A 23,827-nucleotide genomic window follows, 5' to 3' on the forward strand; every position below is an offset into this window, starting at 1 on the left:
GAGCCATCTCTCCAGCCCCTGGCATAGACTTTTTGTAAAGTGTGCTAGTCTCTTTTTGTTTCTGGGACAAACTACCTTTTGGTATAAAGAAATAAGGAGCTATTGTGACTTACGGTTGAGAAATTTCAGTTTTTGGTCACCTGGCTTCATTGTGTGCCTGTGTGTAATAAGACAGAACATCACATCAGAGAAGACATGGTTGAGTATGCTGTCTCATCATACTATAAGGAGGCACAGAATAAGACAGGAAAGGCCAAGAACAAAATAAACGCTTCCAGGCATGGTCCCCACAACTGGGTTCTTTCAACTCAGTGTGCTTCTCAGTTTCTCTTCAACAATGCCATCACAACCCAGCTTGCCAAGGTGCCACCAGGTGGGGACCAAGCCTTCAACATGTAAGCCTTTGTACCAAAACACTGCATATCTACACCATCACACACCCAGAGTTTGTGGTAAGATATCTGTAATACCATGATTGCAAAAGTAAAGATAGCTTATCTACTTAAAGGTTATCAAAAATATGTGCATACACATTTGCTTAAATATTTATTTGTTGCACACCTGGATGCATATTACACACATTGCAAATCTATCATTTAACTCACACAGGTTGAGATATGGATGATCATCTCAATTTGATAATGAGTAAAGTGAATCTTATTTGAAAAATAGGCAAACATTTGTTTAGCCATGATATTTCACCATCCTTTGTATATTTAAAATGTCTCCAAGGCCTTTTGGCAATATGAGGATAAATTTCCGTATCAATACATGTCACTTTCCACTTTATCTTTTTACATACGAAAGACTTTCCCCTTCTTGTTCCTTCCTTCTTATAATTCCAGAAGAATTCTCATAAAAGGAGATGGAAAATATAATATCAGATGAATCCCAGAAAATAAATACTGTGTGCTAAAAAGTAAAACATCAACATGCCATATAATATCAGCAGTTGTGAGTGCAACTTTTAATGGTCAAAGTTGGGAAATGTTGAGTGGACCATGGTTCGATACCACTAGCCTATTGTTTTATTTTAATAACAGTGTTGGGGATGAGGGAACAGTGACCTGGCACAACTGTAATGTTCCTCAGGTTGCACTTGTACTCAGAGGTTGGAGTAGAAATAGCTCTAGTGTGGGTTCTGCTGCCCCTAGTCCACCTGCTATCCTCTGGCCTCTGATGTTAAGCAGGATTGTTCTATCTGGATGGGATGCTGGAACTCTCATCCAGTAACTGATGGAAGTGGATGCAGATATCCTCTGCCAGGCCCCAGGTGGAGCTCCAGGATTCCAATTGTCGAGAAAGAGGAGGGACTGCAAGAATGTGAATTGTTGAGACCAAGATTGGAAAAGCACACGGACAAATAGCCAAACTAATGGAAACACATGAATTATGAACCAAAAGCTGTGGAGCCCCCAACTGGATCAGGCCCTCTGGATAAATGAGACAATTGAATAGCTTGAACTGTTTGGGGGGCACCCAGGCTGTGGGACCTGGACCTGTCCTTAGTGTATGAGCTGGCTGTTCGGAAGCTTGGGCTTACACAGGGACACTTTGCTCAGCCTGGAAGGAGGAGACTGAACCTGCCTGTACTGAATCTACCAGGTTGAGCTAAATCCCCAGGGGAGTCTTTGACCTGGAGGATACGGGAATGGAGGGGAGGGGCTGGGGAGAAGATGGGGCCAGGGGCGGGAGGGGGGAGGACAGGGGAACCCATGACTGATGTGTAAAATTAAAACAGAAATATAATAAAAAAAGAAAAAATCTACTTAAAGTGACTAGTTTCATCTTGTATTTAAGAAGTATGGTTGACTTGCAAATCATTGGCATTTACAGGATTAGTATAATATACTAGGAAGCTAAACATGAACTTGTGATGAGTGGTAGTGGAGTACATGCATGTAGGTAGCTAACAGTGGGTTGGCAGAATTGAGTCAACAGGTCAAGTAAAGATGGAGGCGTTTACATTTAATGCCACCATTCTATGATCACAGTGTGTGTGGGGAGAGAGATTTCCTCAGATGGAGGACAGTTGGGTGTATGCTGAAGCTGGCTTAGTCTTAGAATCTCAGAGAATTTTTAGTTGGTTGTGGACTGTCTTCACTGAACTATGACACTCTAAGTCACAGAATTGTCACTGGCTTATTTTTTTGTGGTATTTATAGCACACAGAAAGCCACACATGTAGGGGATATAAAAATGTCTTCACAAAAAAGGCTAATACACTGGTCTTAAGTCCCCATAGTTGGAGTCATGTAGCTCTCAAGATAAGGGTCTCACATTGTTCAGAGGGAGAACCAAGATGCCCTTTGCTTTTCTAATTCCTTGTATTCAACTCAGGAAAACAACGCCTTCCTTCAGCAAGTTGAGGCATGTCCATGTTTTTGTATTTTTCTGGGTCAAATACAAAACCTATCCATGAAGGGAAAAGACTATGGGACCAAACAAAGTTCAACATCGTTGCAGAAAACAGAAAATTTTTATCTCTATAGGTAAATATTAACAGGTTAAATAGAGATTATTATTCTACTTCTTATTTTGCACGTAACTACAGTAAAACTTAACATTTTCTCACCCTCACTCAAACATAAAGGCAGTTTATAAATCAAGGCTGGATATAAACTGCTAAACAAACTCTCTACTGTGAAGTAAGACTGATCTTCCACAATGAAAATAGAACAAATTCTCTTTCAGATGGAATTTCAGACTCTTATCTCTCCCACATCTACTTGCTCCTAGAAAATTACAGAAGTAACCATGCTGTCTCCCTATCTCATCCACAGAAAAGTGTTCATTTTTAAGAATTTATGATTTTAATTCCACCTTCCTTATCCTCTCAAAATAAAAATTTTGAAGTCTAATTGGATAGAACAAAGGCTAACTTTTAAATGCTACATGCAGACAAAATGAAAACATCAGTTGTACTAAATGTCATGAAAACCACTACTTTGAATGCATTTTAATTGTTCTAAAATAGGTATTTTTAATTTTATTCCATGAACAGCCTGACTCTTGTTTCCACCATAAACCACTACCAGTGAACTGATACCGACATTACTCTTTGGTATACAGAACTGAATCAACAGATCTAGTGAAGTATATAACTCCTTGTGACCACAGACCCCATAAACAGCAGTTACCTCAAGCACCAGTTTTCCCATTAAGCATCACTAAAAGTCACTAGCATTTGGGGATTATCTCCAATGTATCAGGGAGCTAATTATGAACTTATGAATAGTGAGGCAGGGAATAGGAATATGTTTCAGTTGTTTCAAGAAAAAGAATTGGCAGCTTAGTGTACACACAAGGACTACATAATTGGGTCACTTTGGAAAATGGAGCAAGTTCCTTTATATCACCTTAGAAAATAACAGCAGAGAACAAGTACAGGAAACAAACATCAAATCCAACATGGCAGAGTAAGTCCCATAGGCCTCTTGGATGACATAAAATCCAACGCAGCATGGGAAATACCACAGGCCTCTGGATGACATCAAATCCAAAGTGGCATAGAAAGTACCCCAGGTCTCTTGGGTGAGTGTGATGATTGACTACCACCACACTAGCTCCTTTGCCTAACAGACATACTTGTTTCTGGTAGAAAAGAGAACAGATCTGATTCTTTATTGTTCTGCTCCACAGGCAATTTCTCAGCTGTGTGTGTCACAGAGTCAGCTTATGCAGTACTTGGAGGGACACAGAATAAAGCCTGTCATCTCTGACAGCAGAAATTGATGTTGAAATCATAAAAGGATATTTGAAAGAGAGATTCTAGACTTGCATGTCATTTCTTCAGTGGATCAGGCTTTTTCTCACAATTTCTTTTTTTATTTACTCATTGACCAATGTTGAAACACATTATGCATCTGGTTCTGCCCAGCACTAGTGGGAAGCCAACAAAATAAAGTTCTATTTTGATCCTGGTTATGAATACCAGGATAAAACAAACTTTAGCATGGAAATCTGAATGTTGGTCCATGATCTCCATAGAAAAGATTTTTTCCCCTAAAGTTAAAGAATAACCTTAATTTTATTTACATTTGATTTTTAAAAAGACATATAAAGAGAGATAGTCCTGATGCATCTAGGAATGATGAATACCTAGCATCTACAGCTCTTTCTAAGTCTGCATTTGTTCATGTAACTGTCTCAGGTGTTGGTGCTCAGGGTGGTACAATAAAGAGATCTTTCAAAAGTGACTGCTGATTTTCTTCATCTCTCAAGGGAGAAGGCTGAGTATTTTTGTATGCTTTTCTACTTATATGTAAGCATATGTATGTAAGCTGTCAGCATTTGATAGGACCATTTGCTTGCTACCATGGTATTTTAGATTCTAAGAATCAGAAGCTGAGGTATTGCTCATCAGGGCCTGATGGCCTTCCCATTAGGTTATTTACAGGAGTGGATATCTATGAACAATGCAATTTAGTGTCAACCTGCTGTTCAAGAAATAATGATTTGCAGAGAGCTGTAAAATAGTAATTAGTGTTTTTTACTATGGCAAATAGTCCACCTATCCAATCACATCTGTCTTCTGTACATTTATACAAAATAGATTTTTCACTATCCTAATGTTTCCTTTGTTTTTTATTACTTGAACTCAACTCCCAAATGACTAATTTTCTGAATCCTGATACATCTGGGGCATTATCTGTTTAGATTCCCTAAGCTCATTTACTGAGAGCTAATGAGAACAAAGTCTCAGCTCATATACTCAAGGGAGGATCAGGCCATGGACCAAATACTTGCTATCTCAGCTTTTAGCCATGATGGCTTCAGCAGGCCTGAGGCATTGCCTGATACAATTCATGCTGCTAAACATACATTTTATCTAAGTATCTAATTTCATTCACCTATTCAATCATAGTAAATGAATCAGGTGAATATTTTATGTAGTGAGAACCATGAACAAAAGTTTTCATACGTTTCATGTTAATCTTGCCAGAGAGCTTCTAGCATCTGTAATGCTTTATCAGATTCTGGATCTCTGGTGTTGGCAAAAATGAGAGAACTAGTATGGAAAAAATAGCAGAAGACAAGAAAATAACAAACCACATGAAATTAGGATTCTGAAGATGAGTGTTAATATTTGAAATAATTCACAGCTAAGTAGGAAGGAAGCTATATCTACATGACACCTCTACAAGAAGTTGAAGTTGTAGCCATTGGTTATAGGCTTAGCAAACATCCCAGTGCTTGGCATATGGAAACCAATTAGTTCTTCTTTGCTAAAGGGGAAACTTAATTAATGAGTGCAAGGATGAATTTATTTTAGTTACTAAAAGGCGAAATTTTAAGTACAGAAAGCAAAAGACTAATTTAATTTTCAGTTGTCTTAATTTATAGTGCCTGGGCAGGTCTGTTCAGAATGGGGGGAACACCTTGCTATTTTTAGTTTATTTTGGTAAGTGTATTAATGGGTAAGAAGAGGAAACAGTTGGGTAGCAGCAGCAGGAGTCAAGCTGGATCACAGGTTTCAAATTCATGTCTGTCCCCAGCCCATTTAGTCTGGTTGTCTTTCTAGACCCTCAATCACCTACTTACCTGCACCTTGTTTTGCTCTCACACCCAACTGATGAGGGAGAGTGTCAGTGATGAAAAGAAGTGTAGGGATAACCGAATTAGGCAGGGAAGATAGACCTTCAATTTTCAAAGGTGATGAGCAGCCAAACATTCCCTACACATGCCATGCATTTGTGGGACTAGACCTTAAAATACCAGATGTTAAAAAAAAAAAATCCCCATCTTTACTGAGGTAAAATAGACCCACAAAAACAGCACATATTTAAAATAAAAAAAAAAAAGATGTCCTAGATGTGTACCATCATTGAGTGATTGTCATGATTCAGCTGGTTGACACATCCATCATCTCACATGGTTACTGTGTTCTTATTCCATGTAATATGTAGTGACAATCTTAACATCTAGTCTCAGCAAATTTTATTTCAGTCCATCATTGTTAACCATAGATGCCACAGAGTCTCAAGTCCCTTGGCTATTATTACAGTGTTGAATTGAGACTGTTCCTATTACCTTTTTGTGTGTGCTAAGTACTAGGAAAGGTAGGCCATGTGACAGTACTGTTTTTATTCTTTTCTTTTACTCAAGAATATTTTTTTTTCATATGATAGATCCTGATGATGGTTTCTCCATCTTCTACTCCTCCTTTTCCCTCCTCCCCTCTGCTCCCACCCAGATACACCCCCTTTCTGTCTCTAGTTAGAAAACATACAAACATTTAAAGAATAATAAGCAAATAAACAAACAAATAAAAACCCAAATAGGAATAGAACAAACAAACAAACAAACAAAAAAGAGCTATAGGAAAAGGTACAAGAAACAAACATAGACACACCCATTCATATACTCAGGGATCTGATAAAAATACTAAGCTGGAAGCTGTACTGTATGTGCAAAGGGCCAGTATTTTCAAAAAATAAAATAAAACAAAAATTAAAACAAAAAGAAGATATAAATAATACATGTTTATGTACGCATGGAATTTCAAGAAATAACAAATAAAAAGAAAATCGAAAGGATGAGAGATGAAGTATTGGTGAGCATGTGGATAGAAGGAAACTCTGTTGCTGGCAGAAATGTTAATTGGTTGTTATAGAAGAAAAAATCGAGGATTCCTCAAATGAAACAAAAAACAGAACTGTATCATCTCATGAGATGCAGAAAAGGCCTGTGACAAAATTTAACATCTTGTCATGATAAAAGTCATGGAGAGATCAGGGATATAAAAGACAGTACTCAACATAATAAAGGCAGTTTAGAGCAAGCCAATAGCCAGTATCAACTCAAATGGAGAGAAACTCAAAGCAATTCCACTAAAATCAAGACCAAAACAAGGCTGTCCATTCTCTGCATATCTATTCAACACAGTACTCAAGATCTTAGCTAGAACAATAAGACAACTGAAGGAGATCAAGGTGATACAAATTCAAAAGGAAGATTCAAATGATAGGATAGTATACATAAATTACCCTAAAAATTCCAGCTAAGAAACTCCTGCAGCTGATAAATACTTTCAGCAAAGTAGCCAGATACAAAGTGACCGGACAAAACCCAGTAGCTATCCTATACACAAATCACAAATGATCTGAGAAAGAAATCAGGGAAACAATATTTTCCACAATAGCCTCACACAATATAAACAATATAAAATATATTGGGATAACTCTAACAAGCAAGTGGAAGACTTTTATGATAAAATATTTAAGACATTGAAGAAAGATATTGTGGAAGATTCCAGAAAGTGTTTTGTGAACTGGTATGTTATCTTTTGTGTATCTAATACAAGATTTATTTGGAGGCTACTCTGAAGCTTGAGTAGCATCCCATACTTGACCATAACTTCACTGTGACTGAATACACAAATACCACATTTGTATTTCCTGTCCCCTTGTGTGTTATTATATTTTAAGGACATGAATTATATCCTTTTATTATTTCTATCCACTAACAAATTACTACAATTTTAGTTGTTTTTAGTAGCTTTAACTTTCCACATTTTTTTGGTAGAGAAATCTTTGATCTATTTTCCATTAGCACAGTATTAGAGTGCTTTGAATTGGACAATGTATTTCCTTTTGTCAATGAACTTTCTATTTATCCTGATGGATTGGCATCATCTTCCTTCAGCTTGGAGGGACTCACTTTAGCATTTCTTGTAAGTTGGGCTAGTGTTGAGAAACTCTGAGACTCTGTCTAGAGATGTCCTTATTCCATCTTCAATTTAGATTCATTGGTTATAGTGTGCTTGTGTGGCAGTTTTTAATTTTTTGAAGGGTTGAATGCACCATTTAGCAACTCCTGGACAACAAGGCTTTGGCTGAAAACTCACTGATAATCTTTTGAGGTTCCTTTGTCAGTGGTGATCCACTTTTCTCATGCTGCTTTCAAAACTCCTTTTCTTCAGTGTCCGACAATTTGATTGTGACATGTCTCATTTCTAATCTCTTAAGATTTAACTTATCAGTTGTATACTTCCCGGTCTTGTTGAAGATTTCATTCTCCTCAATTGTGTTTGCTGGTATTATTTCTTTTGAGTATACTGTTTGTTCTCTTTGTCTCTTTTCTCCTTTGTGTGTGTCAATGAGGTTTATATCGCTATGGCGGATGGCATCCCTTCTGTCTCTTACGCTATTTTCACTTTTTCCATAAAATTTTGCCCTTTCATAGATACAATATTCTGAGGCTCTGTGGTTTATATTTGGTAATAACTCAGTTTTTATCTTTCTTGACATTCTTTGTTCTTGCCTTGCTATCTTGATCTCTGTAAGCATCTTTATGAGTACTGTTTGAATTCACTGTTGAGTAAATCATATGTCTCCATTTCACACAGGCTAGCTCCTGAAGTATTAGGTTGCTATTTAGAAAACATATTTCTGTTTCTTCATGTTTTTGGTGTACCACAGGAGGCCAGAACAATGGTATTGGAAAGGGAGATCACAGGCTTTTTAGAGAGAGCTGGAAAGGTTGAGGGGTTTGATAACGTGGTTTCTGTTTTTACACTGAAGCTGAGTGTAAGTGTTCATCCCTCAGTCATTGTCCCTAAGCTGGTTGGAGGATGTGTGGTCAGTGCTCTTACACTTAGATTAAAACTTCACTATTCCTAGAGAAGGGTACTTGACAGAAGTGGGCCCATTTTATACTCAGCTATTTATTGTCTGCATTATAAGGTTACACAGTAATAAAGGCCTTCATCAAATACAAGAGCTAAAGTGTTAAGGAATAATTCTTTGGATGGAACCTAGATTCTATGGCACTTGGGAGTATAAAACTCCAAAAGAATGAGTAAAACTATGTTCATTATTGTGTTGAGATGAAGGAAAGACTATGATAAACTTAGGGTCTAGTTTGCTGCTCAGTTTCATTTTGTTTGTTAAATACCAGCCTTCTCTGTAGAATTCTGTGCTACACCCTTCTGTGACAAAACGAGAACAGGAATTCTCAATCCCTTTCTACACTTCTCAAGGGAGTTCTTTGGAAGTACTGTGTTCCTGTTCATAGCCACCGTTAAAAGGAGCTTGAGTGGCACACACCATATTCTTAGCATTCCAATACTGTTTTCCGTCATCTCCAGGGGTTTACATTGCTTAGTTCCCTTGCTTGTATAACCAGGTGTGAGATGCAGTGCCTTGGATAGAAGTTGTAAAAGTTTGGTACTTGATGTGTGGGAAGGATTAACAGAGTTGGAGTTGTCACTGTGGTTAAACCTGGGAGGAGGCACCAGAGATGCTGATGCTAATATTAGTCTACCCCTCCAGTTTCCCAGTGGATGTTACTGAGAAACCAGGACATCAAGTAGCCACTGGAAGAATGTCACCTTCCTCCGGAGAGATGACATGCATAAAAAACAAGCAACTCTTGTTATTGTTGTCTAGATGATAAAGCTGAAGGTTGCTTCCATACTTCTCTCAGCTGCTACTTTTTGAACTTTGCCCTAAAAAGATTCACTTATGTCTAATATCTTCTCTTCCAAGAGATATGAATTATGGTTTCATGGGGGAAGTCTAGAGCTCAGGTCATATACTTGTTATGTCTAAGCTCATCTATCTTCACAGAGATGACTGGGGTATGAGGAATTCCTTGGAATATTTTTAGAGTCTGAACTTGCTCCAGCACAGCACCATCCCCCCACCTCTCTGTATGTATGTGTTTAAGCTGGCCTTAACTCACAGACTTCTCCACCTGTGTTTTCTATATGAAACTGATCCACAAATATTTATTGAATCTAAGGCTAGGGAAAACTCAAGGGCTTGCCTTTCTTCCATGTTTCAGGCTTATCTAGGTCTGAAGGAAAATCGTACCAGGAAAAGCACTTTTGGTTAGCAGTTTTCCCCCTTCACTGGTTTGAATGTATCACGTTCTTCTGTCTTTTTCTGCCAGAAAATATATTGATGGCCTCTTGAAAATCTGAGAATCCCCTGTACATGGTGAGTGTCTTTTTTTTTTTTTTTTTGCTGCTGCCAAAATTTTCTTTGTCTTTGATTTTTTAAAAATTCATTATAATGCCTCTATAAATTATTCTTTAAGTTGAATCTATTTGGGAGTTTTTGTGCTTTATATATTGAGATGTTTGCAGTTCTCCCAGGAATTTGAACGACCATTTATTTAAATAAATTACCCAGATTGTCAATCTTCTTACATTACATAATATGTTGTTGTTCCATTTTTGATATTGTCAAATAAATCCTGTAGGGTTTCTATCATATTTTTCAATATTTTCTTTTCTCTTTTATTAACCACTTTTAAATACTTGTCATTGACTTCATAGATCCTTTCTTTTAATTATTTAATTCTGTTGTTGACATTCTTGGATATATTTTGCTTCACTCATTATATTATTCTTCATCTTTTATAATTTAAAGCTTTTTATTGTTACCACTCATGTAGTTTATTATTTTCCTAATTTTGTTGATAGTTCTATTTGTGCCTTCTTGCAGCTTGCTAAGGTTCTTTAAACCTTTAAAGCAATTATTTTGAATGCTTTGTCAGGCAGTTCACAAGTCTTCATTTACTTGAAGCTGATTAATGGGAACTTATTGTGTTCCTTTGAGAGCCAATATTTTGCTGTTATTTTTTTCATTCCTTTTAACATTGCATTGCTACTTTTGCATTGAAGGTGTCATCTTCCACAGTATTCACTGACAGGCTTTGGGGGAAATGCCTTGGAAGTCTAGCTAGGGACTCTGAGGCACTAAAACCTTTTCTGTGGATGGAGCAGCTTCACTCCTTTGTTCTTCCTGGGAAAGGGATTTCTTTGAGTTATTGACATCCTCTTGATTGTAAAAGTCCTTTACAGGAGACAAGAGTCTCAAATTTGTTTTCCATACAGCAAAAACACCTCAAATGCTCAAGTCTGTGGGCTTCCTCCTCAAGAAGAGTCAAGAGACTCTTGGACTGTTTGGGAGGCATCCAGGCTGTGGGACCTGGACCTGTCCTTAGTGCATGAGCTGGCTGTTTGGAACCTATGGCTTACACAGGGACACATGCTCAGCCTGGAAGGAGGGGACTGGACCTGCCTGTACTGAATCCACCAAGTTTAAATGAATCCCCAGGGGTTTCTTGGCCCTGGAGGAGATGGGAATGGAGGGGAGGGGATGGGGGGAAGGCGGGAGTGGGGGTGGGATGGGGGAGGACAGGGGAACCCATGGCTGATATGTAAAATTAAAACACAAATATAATAAAAAAAAAAAGAGAGAGGGGAAAAAAAGAAGAGTCAAGTGGGCTGACTGCAGTACTTGTAAGCTTTCTGTAAAGTTTCTTGCTTGCCATCTGGGGACAGTGAAGGAAGAGAAAGAGATGAAGTGATGAAATGTATGGGGCACTGAAGTTGTTTGTGGGTTAAGTGGGGGTCAGAATCTGCATTAAATTGATCCTCGGTGATTATACTTCAACTTCCTAATGGACTCAGAAGAGGAGTTAGTGGGTCTTCGGTTCTGTGTGTTTTGTTCTCAGTCTTTCCTAACCATTTACACTTACCTGTCATCTAGATCAGAATTATGGGTGATAAGAGTGAGTTGTCACTGGGCAATGTCCTGCATGGCTGTGAGAGCAAGAACTCCCTGACTGCCTTCACTCTGCCTCCTGGGAGGCAGTGGGTCTAAGGAACCCTTCCTGACACTAAACTATGTGTCTTGGTAGAAGGATGATAACAGTAAAATAAAACCTGTCTGACCATTCTTGTTAACATACTCTGTTCTCACATTTGCTGCTGCTGATCTTCAGACAGTCAGAGACACCTTTACTGGATGCACAGACTCCCACAAGGCTGTACTCATTCATGGTTAGTTGTCAAAACAAATGAAATTTTTATTAGATCCTACTTTTCCATCTTAGTGATGGCTGTTCAATAGCTACCCACTACTGTGCTCAGAGCCAAGGACCACAGTAGCAATGGCTCAAAGAAAAGACACCTGCTGCCATGGCTGCCAACCTGAGTTCAGTGTCTACACAGCAAAAGGAAGAGAACTGACTCTCATGTAGGTTGTTCTCTGACCTCTGCATGTATTCTGTGGCAAGTGTGCATGCATGTACACACATGAAATGTAATTTAAACAAGATTTTAAATTCACTCATTTACAAATTACTTCTCCCTTTTCTTTTCCTTCTTCCTCTCTTTTTCTTTTTTCTTTGCTTTCTTTCTTCTTAATGTTGTTGGGAGTTGAGATATGGTTTTAACCTCACTGTGCTATTGAGATGGATGGACAGAATTCTTGCTGATCATTAAAAAAATACAGTTAATAGATACATTGCCAACTTGTAGGAGAGAAAGATTTTTGACTGGCCTTATCTGTTGTTACTCCTTCATGTAATGAGATATATCCTTGGCCTTTAATCCTCCATAGAGCAATAGATGAAGGCTTACAGCCCAGTAGATTTGCTGTAATTTTTGCAAGACTGCCTGCCATGTCATGCCAAGAATAAGAAGAAAGCAAACCTCACAATTACAGTATTCACAACTTTTATCATTAAAGTAAGCACATCATCGATACAACTGTAAGCAACTCCTACCTTAAAAGAGAATGTTCTTTCATGATTATTGCCTCCGAGATGTAATATTTTGAATATTAATATTTTCTTTAATAGGAAAGAATTTAAAAGAAAACTTGTCATATAATTTTAGATGTATGTTATAAACAATCAGCAGAGAAACTGATGTGAAAGGGTGATCGGCCCTCTGGAGCTATTAAGGATAATATATTAATTGACAGCGAATATTGCATATTCTGTAAATGACCCTGAAAGCAAAATCCTATGTGGCTAATGTTTCCATCTTCCCTTTTTCATTTGTTACTCTAAACAAATATAGGTACCAGGTGACCCCTGTTAACACCCCTTCTGCTACTTGCTCAGATCTAGCTTGCATGGGACCCATCACATAACCTGGCAATTCTCAGAGAACTGATTTGCATGTTTAGTTTCTCATCTGTGAAGGAGGCACCACTTTCTCTTTGGTGGTCTGGTTAGAAGATGGGCTTTCAGCATTTCCCATCCTGAGTCTCTCTGTACAGTGTGGGAGCTCACCAATGCTCGCTGAATGAATGCCTCTGCTTTCAGCAACTTGTTTTAGGTGAAAATGGAGGTTTATCTTGAAAGTTCTATATATCCTGCTACTATTGGCTTTACTAATGATTGGAAGAGGGATATGCAAGGTATATATAAATATGTGTAACTTTTCATTTTTAAATATAGAATTTGACATACTTACATTAAATATTAATTAAATTTGTTGCATAGGCTATGATTTAAAAACAATGTGGAGATTCAATAAAATGTTCTTTATATTTATGGTGGTAACTAATGACCAGCTTTCTTTTTTTTCCTTACATCTCCGATTTTCTTACATTATATTGATGTAAAGCACTGGTATTTTACATCACTCATGGACATTTCAATATATATATTTAAAATATGTATCTTCAGTATCACACATCAAGTTAGAACCAGCAATGGTGAGACAAAGCTACTGATAAAATAACAAATTGAAAATGTTCCTTTTCTAAGTCAACTTGTAGAACCACTCAACCATGGCTGCAGTGGTACACGGCTGACATTCATGCAGACTGTATCAAAAAAGACCCAGTTAACCAGAGTGTATGTAATGTATGACCTCATCATGCCAAGTTCTAGGAGCTGAAATCACATCTTTCCCTTCTTATGCTCAAGATCAGGCCTAGTGTACATTTTTAAATGTAGTAAAGATGCCTTGCTTTTCTTGATCATGACCCCACAAGCCCACTTGTTATAGGAATATTACTTTTAGAAGGCACACTAGATACCCAGACTTGCCCTGCATGCTATTGTCAACCATACCCTGTAGTTTTTGTCTATACTCCCATCCTAATACCTTCTTGTTAGAGTGCCATTTCCTGAGCTTAATTTTAGTAGAGAGCTATACTAACTTTGCCAAGATGGTGAATGTGAAGTATTTGATTTTATAAAGGGAATCAGTTCATTTTTTTGCTTGTTATATAAACATCTTTAGCAAGTAAGACAGGGATATCAGAAGGAGAGACAACAGCTGAGTAACATGTAAACCCTGGATGTCCTGGTGGCCACAAAGAAGATTACTCAGATATTTTCTGGGTAATTTTCTATTTTTCTTTTGACAACCTCAACAGAGAAAGAATAGAAGTAAGGAGACACTGGAAGAGAAAGAATAACAGGTAGGAAAAAAAACCAAAAATGTCTTAAATGAGTAATGTTTTATAATTTGTTATACCTTCAGTTGAGTTTTACACTAGAATATGTTCCTCCAGATTGAATTGGTTTTAAAATAGTCCATGTGATTTTTTTTAAGTCACTGACTCCATCATATACTTTGCAGTATAGTTTGATGTATGTTTGAGACAAACAAGATATCAATAGGTAGCTCATCCCATCCCCATCATGCTCTATGATTCAGGTCATAAATATCCTGAGCTCTATAGTAGAGTCCTTGAGAGATAGAAACTACTGGAAGTCTTCCTGTCACCTAGAGAACAGCCCTAAAGGGACTATGGGGAATGAGTGTCTTCTTTTATTTCTCTTTCATGTTCCGCTCCTAAAGTGATTTTTTTTTTCTCTGCCCTGTGATCTCTACCATGATGCATTGCTTTTTCATAAGCTCAGAAGCAATGAGCTCAGTGAACCATGGCTTGGAACCTCCAAGACTGTGAGACTGAGTAAGCTTTTCTTTTTTTAATGAGTTGGTTATCCTAGCTTTGTGTTATAGTTAGATGGAGCTAACATAGTTGGTCTTTGCCTCTCACTGTTTGACTATCTCTAGTATTTGAATGCTTAAAAATAAAGATTGACATCAAAATAAAGCTTTTGTACCTCTTGTGGGGAATATATTTTTCATCTATTTTTTAAGGTGGCAAGCTACTCACTTGTGTTTGAAGCTAGATTGAAGAACTGCATAAATACATTCAAATAACATTTTAAAGGTTATTCTTTGTCATTTTCAAAGGAAAACTAACCATTTGCAGTGTTAAAATTTTAGTATCTTCTAGTACACACCTAATTTATTAGGCTAATTTTTCTCTCTCTTTTTTTTAGCCATGAGAATTTGCATCATTTATTAAAATATCTATCTACTTTTAAACTTACAACTTCCTCCCCAGGCATATTTAGAATCTCTAAAAGAACTGATGACCACAGCCATGCCTCTGCCATGCCTTAGATCTAATGCCTAACTGTGAAGGAGTAAGCAAGTGTTCTTGGATTATGCACAGACAGCTCACACTGGTCATGCCTTGTGCACTCAGATCGCCTTCCCATGTGCTTTTCAGGTACTGAAGCTGGAGACCCAAGGCATTGGAAAGTTATTGTAGATTGTTCGGGTTCCAAAGATTTGGACATTGACTTAGACAGCAAGTATTAAAAGGATTTTCTCCTTGCTGCCTTGCTTTTGTTAATTCTCAGCCTGAATGACTGTGAAGGCATTTGAGTGGACTTTCTACCCCAGGAGCCACGATCTCCAGAACATCCTGGATTAGACAGATAGGAGCAACTTGGCTGGTTATTCCTGAATGTCAAAGCTTTCAGGGTTATGTTCACATTGTCAGAAACTCAGACAGTGTTCTGAAGCCTGCTCCATTGATTTTAACTGATTTTTACCCCATTCTTCTTCATTGGTTCCTAGCTTAGCTTCAACTCTTAAAGGAGTACTTTCAATTCCTTTTACATTATCATGTTGTATTCTGTTACGGCTTAGAGTCTGCTCTGAACTTTTCCTGAACTGACTTTTGTAGTTCTGTCTTAAAGGGGGTTTTGTTGACTGCTTCTCTGTTCTTATTTATTGTCATGACACCATTACAAGACGACTTATAAAGGAAATCATTTAGATTAGGGTTCATGGGTGACCGACTGCTTCTCTGTCTTAGTTATTTATTGCCATGACACTATTATAAGACCACTTAGAAAGGAAAGCATTTAGTTTAGGATTCATGATTGCAGAGTGTCAGAGTCATGATTGTCATGGCAGGGGCATTACAGTACTGATAATGGTTTGTGCATTTGACACCTTAGAACCTACCCCAAGTGACACAACTCCTCCAACAGTGTCACACCTCCTAAACCTTCCCAAATAATTCTATCCCTGGGAACAAGTATTCAAACATTCTCATTTAGACTACCACACATGCTCATTTCTCTGTTGTCTTCCAGGATGAAGTCAAGGTTATACACATTACTGTAATATCTGTGTCAAATAATCCAATGCTAATCTGGCATCTGGTAAACAAATGTATGTTAGCTGACTAGCACAAAATAAAAGCAATAGTTAATATTTACTAATATTTATGTGTGCTGGAATTTTCTATATCATATACATACATATATATGTAAATATACATATACCCACATATATGTATACATAAACACACATACACACATATAATATGCACACACATATAAACCCACACACATTTGCTCCACCTAACTAGCCTAGGAAAGATGTACTAACTCTTGTTAACTGATGATGCCCCTGAAGTTGAATATGATTCATATAAAACCTAGGGGAGCTCAGCAGTTCATATAAAACCTAGGAGAGCTCAGCAGTTAAGAGCACTTGCTCCTCTTGCAGAGACCCAGGTGTGGTTCCCACCATCCATATTGGTGGCTTCCACCTGCCTATTGTGTCCTCACCTGGCCTGCATAGGCACCACATGTACAAGGTGCACACACAGATGAGCAGTCATATGCGTACATATTAAGAAAAAGGGAAATAAAAATGTTTAAAAGAGAATACTCAATATAACAGCAAATAGCCAGATGATCTGAGATGAGGCCACCAGCACTTTTTTAACTTGTTTCTAGGATGTTTGATTTTCAATATCTATGAATAAATCAACTTTGTGCTTTCACTGAAAGTTTTATTACCTCACAAAGTTTGTAGTAATTTCTAACCCAGTCTGAGGAAACAAAACCACATGCTTAGCATGTTGAATTTGTCATACTTTGTTCTGGTCTAGCACCAAAGGCAAACTTGCTGCGCAGACATTTTGTTCTTTTCCATCTCTCTATACCTGCCCACTCATGAGCTCCTGAGCATTTCCCAGGGATTGCATGTTTCCATTCATGTATCAAGCATTTATACCATATTTCCCTCTATTTTGATCAGTATTTTAATTTATCTAGCAATATTTATTTCTAAAACAATATATTTGGTCTACTCATTTTTCTTTCATTAAAATTTAATTTTCCCTTGAAAGTGATATCTGGCTAAGATGACTCAGTTTGTGATTGCTGTAGCTAGGTCGAGCTAGGTTTTCTATAACTGTGATAAAACATCATAGCCATAAACAACTTGAGGAGGAGAATTTATTCCAGCTTACAACTCTCAGGTCACACTCAGGGAACCTTGAGGAAGGAACTGGTGCAGAAACCATGGCAGAGTGCTGGTTAGAGAGTTGACTTTTGTAGCTGGCTCAGCCTGCTTTCTTAAACCATCCAGGATCCCCTTCGCTGGTGGCACCCTCCACAGTTAACTAGGTCCTCCCCCAACATCTTAACCACTGAGACATCTCACTTGCCTACCTTTTTTTAATTATTAGTGAAAAAAATCACTTTAAATTTGTTTTACATTTTCCTCTTATTAAAAGTTATCAATCAAAATTTATGCCATGTTTTGACACATTATTTGAAGACTTAAAAATATAATAGAATATATCTCTGTCAAACTTTGTGCATGTCCTACCTTTGTAATGAGGTCTTTTGTGAACACGTTTTCTAGGTCAAGTCTTATATTTGTTTTGTAACTTTTTAAATGTTTTTAAAGTAATATGAAGTTAAGGTTTGCATATGAATGAGATATAGGTCTGGTGAATACTTTTAAAACATGTAACTGGTATGTTATATACTTTATACAAAACCTACCCTTGAAAAACCCCATTGAACGATAGCTTTACAAATGTTGGTGCATAAATATATGTATGTGTACACTTCAATACAGATACATGGAAGTGTATGCATAAATGTGCACAGGTATATGTACTGTGGATGTATCTTTTCACTGCTAAAGCTTAATTATATAAAGCAAATATCTCCCTCCACCAATAATCTCTTTTCTTTTCTGCTAATATCCTCATATAGTCAAGGGAATTTGATTTTCCATAGAAATTTAATTTCACTTTCCAATTAAAATTTATTAATATTTTATTTGAGATTAATGAAATGTATGGATCTTATTGGGGAAAATGTATATTTTGATTATAGGCATCAGGTAAGAAGGTACCACATCTCTTTTTTGCTTCAGCTTTTTTGAGTCCTTTTTAGTTCATTGTGATGTTTTCTTCATATTGATACATTTTAACTCTGTCCTTAAGCCTGTTTTTAAAGATTATATTTGTGTTGTTCTGGCAAATACTTTCTCACTTCCTTTCCAAATTACTTTGAACTTAAAATAGAGAATAAACATTGACTTCTTTAAATTCCTGTATGTTGAACTTATCAAATTACTGTATTTCATCTAAACTTGATAATTTTGGAGTTTTCACAGTGATATTATCATTTCATCACATGATGTTTTCATTGCAATCTTATGTCCTATAAAGTTTCATGTATTTCTGTTATTTACACAAGTAACTTTATTTTTTTCTATAAGTATATTTTACTAGATATTTCATTTCAGGGTTGGCAAAGGTATGAACCATGAGGTTCCAAATTATAATTATAATTGCTTTGGTGTTTCAGTAAGTGGTTTGACATTAGCTACTGGTTTTTAAATGATCATTATGGGTCAACAATATTCTATTTTCTCTGTGAGAATATTCTATTTTCAAAGGAAATAAAATGTGTCATATGTCTGTCTCATAATAATCTTATGATTATATGATTTTCTCCCTCTGTTTATTGGTGAAAATAATTGTTATCAAATTTTCAGAAATAAGATCACTCATATGTATGCTTTTTCAATAATTTATAAATGCTTGAAAGAATGTTTCTTGTGCCATTGGTTATTAAACTTTTTTTTTATTCTACTAAATGTTTATTTTAATTGTTTTTTCTCCTTTATTTATTATATTTGTGTTTTAATTTACACATCAGCCATGGGTTCCCCTGTCCTCCCCCCTCCCGCCCCCACCTCCACCTTCCCCCCAGCCCTTCCCCTCCATTCCCATGTCCTCCAGGACCAAGAAACCCCTGGGGATTCAACTCAACCTGGTGGATTCAGTACAGACAGGTCTAGTACCCTCCTTCCAGGATGAGCAAAGTGTCCCTGTGTAAGCCCAAGGTTCCATAAACAGCCAGCTCAGGCACTAAGGACAGGTCCTGGTCCCACTGTCTGGATGCCTCCCAAACAGTCCAAGCTATTCAATTGTCTCACTTATCCAGAGGGCCTGATCCAGCTGGGGGCTCCACAGCTTTTGGTTCATAATTCATGTTTCCATTCATTTGGCTATTTGTCCCTGTGCTTTTCCAATCTTGGTCTCAACATAACACAGGAATAAATTCTATTTATTAGTGTTTTTATTAATTTGCATCAAATAATTAAAATTGATCTTTTCTTGTTTGAAATTTGTTAGGCTTTGGGATGAAAGTTCTGCTTCCTCTCTTCTTAAAATTAGATTAATTTTCAATATGCTTTTATGTTCTTGAATATATTACATTACAGTGAAAATATTATTTTAAGCTAAGGTACAGAATAAATTTTCTCAGAGTCTGTTTGGTCTAGGTTCTTCTTTGGTTTTGATCATTTTCCAAAATATACATCAATAATTAATATGTTCCTTATTTTCTTATTGTTAACTTCCAAAACTTTTTTCTTCTTGAAATTTACTATTTCCTTGCGGACTGTTTCCCATCTTTCTCTTTTCAGATATATTGCCATAGTCTCGATGACAAACTTTTCTTTTTAAGTGGTCATCTCTCAGTATTAACTATGTACACTTTCACTCCCCTTCTTTCTAATTAAGGGATTTATTTGCTTTGCTGAAATCTTCAGAAGTGTCAGCCCTTAAACTGGTTTATTCTCTCTAGCTTTAAGAATTTTCTGCTTTGATTCTTACTCTTTCTTTTTTTCTTTTTTCAAGACAGGGTTTCTCTGTGTAGCCCTGGCTGTCTTTTCCTAGAACTCACTATGTAGAGCAGGCTGGCCTTAAACTCAGATATACACCTGCCTCTGTCTTCTGCGTGCTGGGACTAAAGGCATATGCTAACATTGCCTGGCTGACACTTCTTATTATCCTCTTTTTTTTTTTTTGTTTGTTTGTTTTTGGTGTTTTGAGACAGGGTTTCCCTGTGTAGCTTTGCGCCTTTCCTGGAACTCACTTGGTAGCCCAGGCTGGCCTCGAACTCACAGAGATCCGCCTGGCTCTGCCTCCCAAGTGCTGGGATTAAAGGCGTGTGCCACCACTGCCCGGCTTTCTTATTATCCTCTAAAGGACACATTTATATAATATTAGGCATTATAAATATCTTAAATATGTTGTAAAGGATATAGAAATATATATATAGATATAGATTATATTAAAATATTAAGCTATTCCAAATAAAGGAATTTGTTAAATAAGGTATGTCATGGAAATAGTTTCTTAAAGATTGTTTTGTCTTTCATAAGGAGTTACATAGGCTAGTATTTTAATTTGCAGTAAGATTATTTAATGTTATCTAAATTTATTGGAATATGATCAGAGAATTTGGCATAAAAGATGTCAAGTAGCTTGCTCCACAGACACCAACTGAGTCATATCCTCAGCACCTATGTGAAAGGCTAGGTGTGGCCACACTTGCACTTATAGCTCCAGCACTGTTGGGACCAAAATTAGGAAGAGAGACAGGGCTTGCTGGCTGCCAGCCTAGTTCCATGCTCATTAAGAGACCTTGTCTTAAGGGAATAAGGTGTGATACAGCAGAGCATCCAGCATCTTCCTCTGGAGGATTCACAGTCATATCTGTGTTTAACCACACACATGCGCTCTCTCTCTCTCTCTCTGTGTCACACACACACGCACACACGCACACACGCACATATGCTCTCTCTCTCTCTCTGTGTGTCACACACACACACACACACACACATGCTCTCTCTCTCTGTCACACACACACACATATGCTCTCTCTCTCTCTCTCTCTGTGTGTCACACACACACACACACACACATGCTCTCTCTCTGTGTCACACACACACACATGCACACGCACATACATATGCTCTCTCTCTCTCTGTGTCACACACACACACACACACACACACACACACACATGCACATGCACACACGCACACACGCTAACACACACTACTCCATACATTGAGAATGGCTCTATAGTACTTTTTGCTTCTCTTCCTGCTCTCAAACTGAGACAGTTTACTACATACTCCGTCCACCCACTAGTTTTAGTTTGGAGGTTAGTGTGTTAATAGTCATTTGTCGTGAAGGTGGCATGAAGAAGTACTATACTTAAAGCCTGGATTTCATCATGGAAGCATCGTGTGCTACCTTCTATAAATGTTCTCATGACGTCTGCTGGCTTCCACTTGGACTTGTGCACTAGTAAGTACTGCACAAGTTGTTGATTGCTATTTACTCTATCTTCCTGGTCTTTAGGTTGCTCAGTTCTAATTCACTTGGAGGCACATGGTAAATATTCTTCTCAGTTTCTCTGTATCCTCAAAGGTCTTCTTTACCACCTGGAGAAGACTGGCAGCTTATCAGGCTATCTGGCTAGAATTTTTGCAATTTTACAGTCTCTAGATATTTTTCCACCTTCATCCTTGTAGGCGAGAAATCATTTGTGAGTTAATATCTTCCTTGCATACAATTCAGTTTTTTTTGTGTACGAAAATGTGTCTTATTTTATTTTTGTCCTTGGAGTTTGGGCTTTTTATCACACTGTCTCATGCTTTCGCCTCCTTGTATCTTTCTCTTATAAAAATCATTCTTATATTTGTGATTTTTAAAAAAAAAATTAACATTTAAAGTAGATCTCTTTAAATTCAACCACAAATCACTTGCTGTATAAATCTTGATTTAAAGAATTATTTTGTATTATTATTTATTTTGTCCAGAAAATCCTTTTTGTACTGGATTTATGCACACATGTGCGTGCACACAAACACGCACACAAACACACACACACACACACACACACACACACACACACACGCATACACAGCTCATCTGTTCTCCTCTCTGCTGGTTCTTGGCCATTAGTGTTTGTTTATTTTGACTTATATCTCATTCTAAGTTACTGAATTCATTTAGATATATTGTTAGAGTTTAAAAAATGGTCTCTGTTGGAATAGTCTATATGACAACAATTTTGCCTATAATAGAACCATGGAATTTGTAGACTCCTACCCACTACCGTTCATAGACTAGTTTGGTATGTTAGCTTTCTGTGATTGTGATAAATATGGGAGATTATCACATGTAAAAGGAAAAGGATTATTTTGGTTTACTCACAGGGGTATCTAAAGGTTTGACAATGTTCTGTGGTATGTGTTCAAATGTGCTGGTCACATTCTTACCCTTCTTGTGCTGCTTGTGGCCCATGGCTGGAGTTGCATGTTGGACACTTGTTTATAGGTTACAGTCTGTGATTAATTGGCTCCACTGACTTTGGGAATATAGAGAGCAGCATATGACCATTGAGAGCCTGTGTCAGAACAAAGACACTCACCAAATGGCTTGGATGTCAAAGAGAAAAGGAGGAAATTGGAACCCCAGAATTAACTGAAAGTGGCTTACCTCAATGATCACTCACTAGGCTCCACCTCCTCAAGGTTCTAGTATCTCCAAATTTTAAACTTGAAACCTCACCTTTAAGACATGGGCCCATTGGGAGACTTCCAGATCTCAACTCCAGCACAAATTCCCAATCTGTTATTGAGAAAAATCTTTTCCTGAGAACTCCAGCCAACATTTCACACATTCTAAAATTTGGCTCAGAAAAGGTAGTAGAGAAGAATAGAAAGGAAATAGACTATATTTGGGAGCTTTCTTTCCAGAACTTTCTCCCCAATATCATGAAGAATTGAATATGTGTGTATTTATGTTCACATAGAGACATACACCATCTCCACACCTGCCTCTATATTTGCCTTTGAGAAACTTTGATTATTAAGGTTTTACCAGTCCTCAATGCCTTTTTTCTATGGATCTGTATTCCTAGGGCGTCTTGAGGTTCTACAGATTTTCACCCTTCAGTCTCTGTTTGCTTCTGACTAAGAAGTTTCTATTTTCTGAGATGGCCAAAGGACTATGGGTTTGTTGGAAGGTATAGGTACTAGGAAACCTGCATTTGTTAGGTGGCTCTCTGCATTTGTGGGCAGCCGTGTCCCTTTCCTTTGAGTGCTGTGTGACTTCTATGACTTTATCTCCTTTAGCTTCTCCTCATTCAAGAAGCATTTGTTCTTTAGTCCTCTGACTGCTTGTGCTGCAGTGCCTATCCTCTTGGGAGGAAGTTTCATATATAGTCTTGCTTGAGACACGTCATATGGCTGACAATGCTAAAATCAGTTCCTGCAATGAGTAAATTCATTAGGAAACATTTGTAATTCCCAGAGAAACTAAGTCAAGCCCTTAGCTTGATGAAGGTAGTAACATTGTTTGGCTCTTCATTGTTTTGCCTCCATCTAAAATAGTACCTGGCACATAGTAGATGCCAACCAATATTTGTTGAATGGTAAACTGGTTTTTGTGATTCACAATTAGACACAGAAATGCGTGGAATCTCTGATAGAGATTGTCCTTCATTGCATAAAGAACAAGTTGTGTTTATTTTGTTCCTTGGATAAGAAGTTGCACACACTGTAGTCTGAAAATGACTAGAGAAATGTAACAGAAAGTAATTGGACTTAAGAGGTTGGTACATTGCTTATCTGTCA

General features: G+C 37.4%; 1 protein-coding gene across 6 annotated transcripts in view; it reads left to right on the forward strand.

Annotated features, from left to right (window-relative positions):
• Marchf1 (membrane associated ring-CH-type finger 1) overlaps positions 1-23,827 on the forward strand; it is a 764,409-nt gene that overhangs the window by 29,593 nt on the left and 710,989 nt on the right. The window contains exon 2 of one of the 6 annotated variants that reach the window (XM_036166450.1): positions 9,898-9,944. The exons of the other annotated variants lie outside the window; for them this stretch is intronic. The gene's annotated coding sequence lies outside the window, so the exon portion shown is untranslated. The remainder of the gene's footprint in view (positions 1-9,897; positions 9,945-23,827) is intronic. 6 annotated transcript variants of the gene reach the window in all.

Source organism: Onychomys torridus, chromosome 17 (assembly GCF_903995425.1).
Source record: "Onychomys torridus chromosome 17, mOncTor1.1, whole genome shotgun sequence".
In the NCBI taxonomy this organism is placed as follows: Eukaryota; Metazoa; Chordata; class Mammalia; order Rodentia; family Cricetidae; genus Onychomys; species Onychomys torridus.